A 10,720-nucleotide genomic window follows, 5' to 3' on the forward strand; every position below is an offset into this window, starting at 1 on the left:
CATTCATTATACAAACATACTGTATACACATACTGTACATATACATTCACTGTAAAAACATACATATACACATACTGTACATATACACTCACTGTACAAACACACACATACACATACTACACGTATACATTCACTGTACAAACACACACATACATATACTGTACATATACATTCACTGTACAAACACACATATACACATACTGTACATATACATTCACTGTTCAAACACACATACTGTATACACATACTGTACATATACATTCGCTGTACACACATATACACATACTGTACATATACAAGTACATATGCACACAAACACTCATGCACATAATCACGTTTCATCAAACATATATTAACGTTGTTGCCCTAGGGTAAACTGGGTATAACACATGGCACACTGACAAAGCTTAACCTATTGTTACTATAACAATCTACAAGGTTAATGTAGGTTGCTTCTCTTTCTTCCCCTCCATTTTTATGCATTCTTTCGTATCTCAAGTTATCATTACGTATATGTATTGTTGCATTTGAACAATTGTATTGTTGATAATAAAGGTAAAGTATTGGTATTGTTTATTATCAATAGCACTATTTCTATTGGTATTCATATTGCTCCATTTTAGTGTAATAATGCTCATTGTCATTTCTGTATTTTTTATTTTATTTTCGCTAACTGCTTATTTGCTATTACTTTTACCATCATATTTGTACATGTCGTATTTGCTGATGTTGCTCTGTTGTTGTTGTGTTTGCTGTTGTTGTTTTTGTCTGTCTGTCTAATCCCCCTCTTGTCCCCACAATTCCCCCCTCTGTCTTCCTTTTTCTCTCTTTCTATCCCCTCCTGCTCCGGCCCGGCTGCACCAAATGATAATATAAATACATTTAATAAAGTCAAAATACAAGTAAGGCAACAAGAGAAGTATCCTACACTTCTCTTTTGTAAAGTAAATCTGAACAGCCGATATGGGCATCTACATCTGCTATATGATTTGCCCGAGAAGCTGGGCAGGACATTTAAAAAAAATTAAAAAAAAATAAAAAAAATAACTATAGTACTCGGTAAAAGGTTTATTTTTGTATGGGCTTTTTAAACATAAGATCATTGTCTCCCAAGGCGTTATTGGTTAATGAGGTCATTAGAGACAACAATCTTAACGTCATTGGTCTTAGCGAAACCTGGCTCAAACCGGACGAATTTTTTGCGCTCAATGAGGCATCTCCTCCTAACTATACGAATGCGCATGTTGCCCGCCCTCTTAAAAGGGGAGGGGGTGTCGCACTAATATACAATGAAAATTTCAACCTTACCCCTAACCTAAATAATAAATATAAATCGTTTGAGGTGCTTACTATGAGGTCTGTCACACCGCTACCTCTCGACCTGGCTGTTATCTACCGCCCCCCTGGGCCCTATTCGGACTTTATCAGTGAATTCTCAGAGTTCGTTGCTGATCTAGTGACGCACGCCGACAATATAATCATAATGGGGGACTTTAATATCCATATGAATACCCCATCGGACCCTCAGTGCGTGGCGCTCCAAACCATAATTGATAGCTGTGGTCTTACACAAATAATACATGAACCCACGCATCGCAACGGTAATACAATAGATCTAGTGCTTGTCAGGGGTGTCACCACCTCCAAAGTTATGATACTTCCATATACTAAAGTAATGTCCGATCATTACCTTATAAAATTTGAAGTTTTGACTCTTTGTCAACAAGCTAATAATAATAATAACTGCTATAGCGGCCGCAACATTAATGCTGCCACAACGATGACTCTTGCTGACCTACTGCCTTCGGTAATAGCACCATTCCCAAATTATGTCGGCTCTATTGATAAACTCACTAACAACTTTGACGATGCCTTGCGCGAAATTATTGATAGTATAGCACCGCTAAAGCAAAAAAGGGCCCCTAAAAGGCGCACCCCATGGTTTACAGAAGAAATTAGAGCTCATAAATTATCATGTAGAAAACTGGAACGCAAATGGCGCGCGACTAAACTTGAGGTTTTCCATCAAGCATGGAGTGATAGTTTAATAACTTATAAGCGCATGCTTACCTTAGCTAAAGCTAAATACTACTCAAATCTCATCCGCCTCAACAAAAACGATCCTAAATTTCTGTTTAGTACAGTAGCATCGCTAACCCAACAAGGGACTCCTCCCAGTAGCTCCACCCACTCGGCAGATGATTTTATGAATTTCTTTAATAAGAAAATTGAACTCATTAGAAAGGAGATTAAAGACAACGCATCCCAGCTACAACTGGGCTCTATTAACACAAATACGACTGTATATACGACGGACACTGCCCTCCAAAATAGTCTCTCTATTTTTGATGAAATAACATTAGAGGAATTATTACAGCGTGTAAGTGGGATAAAACAAACAACATGTTTACTTGACCCACTTCCTGGGAAACTTATCAAGGAACTGTTTGTATTATTAGGTCCATCAGTGTTAAATATTATAAACTTATCACTTTCCTCCGGCACTGTTCCCCTAGCATTCAAAAAAGCGGTTATTCATCCTCTGCTCAAAAGACCTAACCTCGATCCTGACCTCATGGTAAACTACCGACCGGTCTCCCACCTTCCGTTTATTTCCAAAATTCTCGAAAAAACTGTTGCACAGCAGCTAAATGAACACTTAGTGACTAACAATCTCTGTGAACCTTTTCAATCCGGTTTCAGGGCAAATCACTCTACGGAGACAGCCCTCGCAAAAATGACTAATGATCTATTGCTAACGATGGATTCTGATGCGTCATCTATGTTGCTGCTTCTTGATCTTAGCGCCGCTTTCGATACCGTCGATCATAATATTTTATTAGAGCGTATCAAAACACGTATTGGTATGTCAGACTTAGCCTTGTCTTGGTTTAACTCTTATCTTACTGACAGGATGCAGTGCGTCTCCCATAACAATGTGACCTCGGACTATGTCAAGGTAACGTGCGGAGTTCCCCAGGGTTCGGTTCTTGGCCCTGCACTCTTTAGTATTTACATGCTGCCGCTGGGTGACATCATACGCAAGTACGGTGTTAGCTTTCACTGTTATGCTGATGACACTCAACTCTACATGCCCCTAAAGCTGACCAACACGCCGGACTGTAGTCAGCTGGAGGCGTGTCTTAATGAAATTAAACAATGGATGTCCGCTAACTTTTTGCAACTCAACGCTAAGAAAACGGAAATGCTGATTATCGGTCCTGCTAGACACCAACATCTATTTAATAATACCACCTTAACATTTGACAACCAAACAATTAAACAAGGAGACTCGGTAAAGAATCTGGGTATTATCTTCGACCCAACTCTCTCGTTTGAGTCACACATTAAGAGTGTTACTAAAACGGCCTTCTTTCATCTCCGTAATATCGCTAAAATTCGTTCCATCTTGTCCACTAGCGACGCTGAGATCATTATTCATGCGTTCGTTACGTCTCGTCTCGATTACTGTAACGTATTATTTTCGGGCCTCCCTATGTCTAGCATTAAAAGATTACAGTTGGTACAAAATGCGGCTGCAAGGCTTTTGACAAAAACAAGAAAGTTTGATCATATTACGCCTATACTGGCTCACTTGCACTGGCTTCCTGTGCACTTAAGATGCGACTTTAAGGTTTTACTACTTACGTATAAAATATTACACGGTTTAGCTCCAGCCTATCTCGCCGATTGTATTGTACCATATGTCCCGACAAGAAATCTGCGTTCAAAGAACTCCGGCTTATTAGTGATTCCCAGAGCCAAAAAAAAGTCTGCGGGCTATAGAGCGTTTTCTATTCGGGCTCCAGTACTCTGGAATGCCCTCCCGGTAACAGTTAGAGATGCTACCTCAGTAGAAGCATTCAAGTCCCATCTTAAAACTCATTTGTATAATCTAGCCTTTAAATAGACCCCCCCTTTTTTTAGACCAGTTGATCTGCCGTTTCTTTTCTTCTCTCCTCTTCTCCCCTGTCCCTTGCGAGGGGGAGTTGCATAGGTCCGGTGGCCATGGATGAAGTGCTGGCTGTCCAGAGCCGGGACCCCGGGTGGACCACTAGCCTGTGCATCGGTTGGGGACATCTCTGCGCTGCTGACCCATCTCCGCTCGGGATGGTTTCCTGTTGGCCCCGCTGTGGACTGGACTCCCGCTGATGTGTTGGATCCACTGTGGACTGGACTTTCACAATGTTATGTCAGACCCACTCGACATCCGTTGCTTTCGGTCTCCCCTAGAGGGGGGGGGTTACCCACATATGCGGTCCTCTCCAAGGTTTCTCATAGTCATTCACCGACGTCCCACTGGGGTGAGTTTTTCCTTGCCCGTATGTGGGCTCTGTACCGAGGATGTCGTTGTGGCTTGTACAGCCCTTTGAGACACTTGTGATTTAGGGCTATATAAATAAACATTGATTGATTGATTGATTGATTATTTTTAAGGCCAAAAACAAATATTCACTTAGTATTTCTTTCTTTAAAACATTTATTCAGTATTTTTTAACTTTAGAAAATTATATGGTTGAAAACGATAATGATGCCAAAAAACATTAAAAAAAGATGGGAAGTCCTCAAAGGCTTATTTTGAAAATGTAATTTTGTTTATATCTGATATGCAATCTGTTGTTGTATTCCCTATTTTAAGTGTACATAAATGAAGGTATGTGTTGCTGAGTCCGACTTGGATGTGATCTGGACTGTACATGGGTGCTTAATTTGAAAATGTATTTTTGTTTGTGGATTGTACGCAACCTGTTGTGTTCCCTGGTTTTCAGTGTACATGGGTGAAGGTGTGTGTTGCTGAGCCCGATCTGGACGTAATCTGAACTGGACCTGGTTTTAAGAACCCTTTTGAACAATCTGATTTCATTGACAACCCGGTCTGGTGAAGATAAGGTCCTTTGTTTGTTTTTTTTTTTTTTTTTTTTAATTTTATTTATTTATTTATTTATTTTTAAGTGGAATAAAATAAGATAAATAAATGTAAAATGAAGAATAAACAATAAAAATAAATAATTTTTCTTGGATAGAAAAGAAAGTAAAACAATATAAAAACAATTACATAAAAAATAGTAATTAATGAAAATGTTAGTGGACCAGCAGCACACACAATCATGTGTGCTTTAAAGACTGTATCCCTTGCAGACTGTATTATTTTATATTGTAGGAACCAGAAGTTTTTAATAACAGAAAGAGACAGCCCCTTTTGTGTAAATGAGTGTGGATGAGTATGGATGGGGGAGGGAGGGTTTTCTTGGGTTGATGCACTAATGGTAAGTGTATATTGTGTTTTTATGTTGTTTAAAATAAAAAAATAAAAAAATAAAAATAAAAAAAGTACATTTGTACAGCCGATATGGGCATCTACATCAACAATATGACAAAAAAACAAAACAAAACAAAAATAGAATGAATGTTTTAGAATGGCCTTCCCAAAGTCCTGACTTAAACGTGTGGAAAATGCTGAAGAAACAAGCTCATGTCAGAAAACCGACACTGAACTGCACCAATTTTGTCAAGAGGAGTGGTCAAAAATTAAACCACAAGCTTGCCAGAAGCTTGTGGGTGGCTACCAAAAGCGCCTTATTGCAGTGAAACCAAATATTAACATTTCTGTATGTATAATTTTGACCCAGCAGATTTGGTAATATTTTCAGTAGACCCATAATAAATTCATAAAAGAACCAAACGTCAAGAATGTTTATTGAGACCAACGAGTATGTGCTCCAATCACTCTATCACAAAAAAAGTTGTAGAAATGATTGAAAACTCAGGACAGCCATGACATTATGTTCTTTACAAGTGTATGTAAACTTTTGATCACGACTGTACATACATTAAAAAAACGCGCCTGCACCGCGCCCTGTGGTGAGCGCCTGTTACGTAACCGCTGATGACGAAAGCGGAAGTCAGTCTGGAAAATTTGAGTGCGTTTGTTTTGAGGGAGTGTGTGTGTGTGTGTGTGTTCAACAGCTATCACCGTCGTGCACCGTCCGAAAAGGTAAAAAAAACAACTTATTTTTAATGATATTGCTGACACATTTGGCTTTCTTAAAGCGACATTTATTTTTACCGCACGACTTATTTAGCAGGTTTTACGCATCTGAATGTAGTCAGTGGTAATGTATCGTCCCAGTGTTCGAGTTTTTTAAATTTTTAATGCTGCTGAAGTGTACGACACCTTTTGTTTAATGCGATAATTACAAAGTTGCTGTGGATTAATTTCGATTATTGACAATTAAATATGAAACATTTTATGATTTCACGTCAGTATCCAAAAGTGTCCAATAAGAGCAGACAAAGTTGCTGGATTCGTCTCCTTTGTTTAAGAAGAGCATCTAGAGTGGTCTTAATACTCACAAAATATAAAGTAGTCTATTTAGAAAAGAGTATTTTCAGAATAAATACCACATTTGAAGAAGAAACTGCAAGGAAGTAGGTCTGTCGAATTCGTAGTATAGTAGTACCTCATCTTACAGGCGTAATTGGTTCCGTGACAAAGCTCTCAACTCAAAGCACTTGTATCTCAAATCAACATCTCCCATTGAACTGAATTGAAATTGGTGCGTAGCCTTTCCAAAACAACTCAATAAAAAAACTAAGACATTTTTTTTTTAGATGAGAGTAGAGATGAGTACTGAGGCCCCTTCTACACTAAGGTTATCCAGACTCAGGTTATCCAGGGTAAATCCCACCTAACCTTATCCTTGTCCACACACACACACACAATGGTCATTTAAGACCCCCTCCCCCCCTCAGTCAGCCGGCGCAACGCGACCAAATACGCATGAGCGGAAAAAAATAAATAAATATATATATATACACACACATATATATATATATATCTAGGGCTGCAACAACTAATCGATTAAAATCGATTATAAAAATAGTTGCCGATTAATTTAGTCATCGATTCGTTAGATCTATGCTATGCGCATGCGCAGAGGCTACTCTTTTTAATTTTTTATAAACCTTTATTTATAAACTGCAACATTTACAAACAGCTGAGAAACAATAATCAACATAAGTATGGTGCCAGTATGCTGTTTTTTTTTCAATAAAATACTGGAAAGGATAGAAATGTAGTTTGTCTCTTTTATCCGATTATTAATCGATTAATCAAAGTAATATTCAACAGATTAATCGATTATCAAATTAGTTGTTAGTTGCAGCCCTATATATATCTATAGTATAGATATTTGTTAGTTAAGGTGGTGTCTCTCCGGCGGACAGACCGGGGAAGGGGGTGGGTGGGTGTAAGGATCGGTGTGTGATCGGCTTGTCGCCATCACGTCTCCAATCACGTCTCCACCTCGTCGCTGCCACCACACCCTGGGAGGCAATAGACTACAGACTGTGGTGAAGTAGGCCGGCTTCGTCACGTGAAGAAGCCTACAATTTTTGGTTGTGTTTTCCTCTCCATTTAGGTTGGTGACCACTGTTCTAGAGTATTTATTAGTAGCTAGCGAGAAGGTTTATTTTTGACGTGACCGATGTAAACAGAGGTCACAACACAGAAAGTATTTTACCCGAGGGGGTGTGGTTATAGGATAGAGTTTGCAGATGGGATATGTTTTCTGAGTTCTTTGCATGCAAGCTAAAGAATCTTAGATTACATGTTCAATGATAACCGAGAAGGACAAGCCGTAGAAAATGGATGGATGGATGGATAATGTTAGTAAATTATCTACGGAAAAAACAAACAAATTCTGTGGTCCATTACATGGGACATATAAGTGTCAAAGAGACAGCCAAAAGAGGTTGCTAGATGAGAATACATCTAAAGGTAAAATATAGTGTATAAATGCACACAATTGCAAGAAATGTAGTGTTGATTTTCAAAATTTTCTTTTGATGTTTGCATGGCAGACTTTGTCTTGAAAGTTATTTACCTATTTTATACATGCATTTTACTTTGAACAGTCATATGGACCAATCCAAAAAACCTTTCCCACTCATGGCACGAAAAAAGGGCAACCGACACAAAACGTCAACACACATGGTCACAACACATAACACAACCTGCTCACTGAACTTTGGGGATGTTATAAAAAAACGTCCATGCACCATACATTTTTCAAAATTAGACCTATTTAAATCAACTACAATGCATGATGGGAAAAATGCAAAACACTCTTCACACTCATCCATGTTTGACACATTTTAGCTGCTTGATATTTCTGATTGATTACAAAACTTTAAGGAGGAATTATTATAATTATATATGGATGATATTAATATATTATATATACATACAAAAATATAATATAAAAATCCCGGGTTCTGGGAATTGGTACTGTATCGGTACCATTGTGAAAGGTACCCATCGCTACATGAGAGATGTTGTATAAAAACCTTACAATATAATGTAGTGCTAACAACTACAGTAGTTTTATGAAGTAATGTCATAATAATGTTCAGTGTTTACTTTGGAGTGTGGACTTCGACGGTATCTCCTTCCAGCTGCTTCTCCATCAAACACACCATCAGCAGCATTTCCATATTTTCATGGATAAATGTCCACCATTTAAAGGGGAACTGCACTTTTTTTAATTTAATTTTTCCTATCATTCTCAATCATTCTGAGAGACAAAAGGTTTTTGGGTTTTTTATGCATTCTATCATGTAAAAATCGGCTAAATAGCTAACAATGTGCAATCAATGACCTCTAAATCACTTTAAAAATGCATCCAAAAACCGTCAACAATAATAACCGTACAACAACCAAACTGAAGTGACGTTATTGTAAGAGCGAACACTGAGGAACTCTTTTTCTAGCGTACTAACACATCGGCGTGCTTTGACATTAGCCGTAAAAGTTAACTACGGCAAGAGAAAAGCTAGCTTCTACGTCAGCACGAAACGCGTTTGAGTTTGTAATGCGCAACATAATGCAATAAAACACCAACTTGTACTAACTGAAAAACATGAAGAATTATATTACAGTATTTGTAAAGTATTAGCTCACATTTCATGTTTTGTTTGTGCACAGCTGCTTGTATCATGATCAATATAAAGTGTCACATGATCAATATAAAGTGTGACTCACTCGATGGACAGTTGTCTCTTTGGTCCAGCTGGCCGGGGAAGTTTTTTTCTGGTTTATTTGGGGTAAGCACACCATTTATGTCAAAGTAGCTTGTTTCCAAATTCCACATTTGCAGCTTCGAGTCACATTCACCTTACTCTCTGTTTCACCCTCTTCTTCGTGCTCGCTTCGAGAAGCAGTCGTACATTCTCCATTCATTCAGATTAGAAAAGATAAGGTTGTGAATCCTAATTTGTCCAAAAAAAGTTGTCTTTGATGTTTGTTACCAAGTCTGCCATGATTAGAACTAGGGTTCTACGGTATACTGGTATTAGTATAGTACCGCGATACTAATAAATCATATTCGGTACTATACCGCCTCTAAAACGTACCGGTCGAAATTTGGCCTAAAAACTAATGATAAAGGTGAAGTTATAACACTGAAACTTGCTTTAAAACATGGCTAGCTAGCTAGCGGCTAAAGTCCATCGGCAGTCGGCAGTGGTTTAGCTACTTCTAAATCACTAATCCTCGCCTCCATGGTGACAAATAAAGTAAGTTCCTTACAAGTATCATCCCTGCAGGACGAGGAATAGCTAAATATGCTTCACTACACACCGTAGCTCACTGGCGTAAAATTGATAAACAAACGCCATTGGTGGATCTACAATGTAATGATACCAAGTACAAAAGCGTATCTAGTTGATACTACTATGATTACATCAATATTTTTTGGCGTCACAACATTTTCTTTGGTTTTTTAAAAATGTATATTATGTTTATAAACTCAGTAAATACGTCCCTGGACACATGAGGACTTTGAATATGACCGATGTATGATCCTGTAACTACTACATGTGTGGTATCATCCAAAACTAATGTAAAGCATCCAAACAACAGAAGAATAAGTGATTATTACATTTTAACAGAAGTGTAGATAGAACTTGTTAAAACGGAAAATAACCAGATATTAACAGTAAATAAACAAGTAGATTAATTTTTTATTTTTTTTACCACTTGACCTTAATAATTTTGACAAAATAATAGAATGAGAAATGACACAATATGTTGCTGCATATGTCAAAATTCCAAAAAAGTGCAGTTTCTCTTTACCTCTTAAAGGCCTACTGAAATGAATTGTTTTTATTTAAACGGGGATAGCAGATCCATTCTATGTGTCATTCTTGATCATTTCGCGATATTGCCATATTTTTGCTGAAAGGATTTAGTAGAGAACATCGACGATAAAGTTCGCAACTTTTGGTCGCAGATAAAAAAAAGCCTTGCCTTTACCGGAATTAGCGTGACGTCACAGGAGGAAGGGCTGCTCACATTTTCCTATTGTTTACAATGCAGCGAGAGAGATTCGTTCCGAGAAAGCGACGATTACCCCATTAATTAGAGCAAGGATGAAAGATTCGTGGATAATGAACGTGAGAGTGAAGGACTAGCGTGCAGTGCAGGACGTATCTTTTTTCGCTCTGGCCGTAACTTAGGTACAAGGGCTCATTGGATTCCACACTTTCTCCTTTTTCTATTGTGGATCACGGATTTGTATTTTAAACCACCTCGGATACTATATCCTCTTGAAAATGAGAGTCGAGAACGCGAAATGGACATTCACAGTGACTTTTATCTCCACGGCAATACATCGGCGAAACAATTTAGCCACGGAGCTAACGTGATAGCATCGGGCTC

General features: G+C 38.1%; 1 protein-coding gene across 1 annotated transcript in view; it reads left to right on the forward strand.

Annotated features, from left to right (window-relative positions):
* The first annotated feature begins 5,847 nt into the window (after positions 1-5,847).
* LOC133665424 (glutathione S-transferase 3, mitochondrial-like) overlaps positions 5,848-10,720 on the forward strand; it is a 10,480-nt gene continuing 5,607 nt past the window's right edge. Inside the window, exon 1 of the mRNA XM_062070711.1 lies at positions 5,848-5,995. The gene's annotated coding sequence lies outside the window, so the exon portion shown is untranslated. The remainder of the gene's footprint in view (positions 5,996-10,720) is intronic.

The sequence above is a fragment of the Entelurus aequoreus genome, linkage group LG14 (genome assembly GCF_033978785.1).
Source record: "Entelurus aequoreus isolate RoL-2023_Sb linkage group LG14, RoL_Eaeq_v1.1, whole genome shotgun sequence".
NCBI classification, from domain to species: domain Eukaryota; kingdom Metazoa; phylum Chordata; class Actinopteri; order Syngnathiformes; family Syngnathidae; genus Entelurus; species Entelurus aequoreus.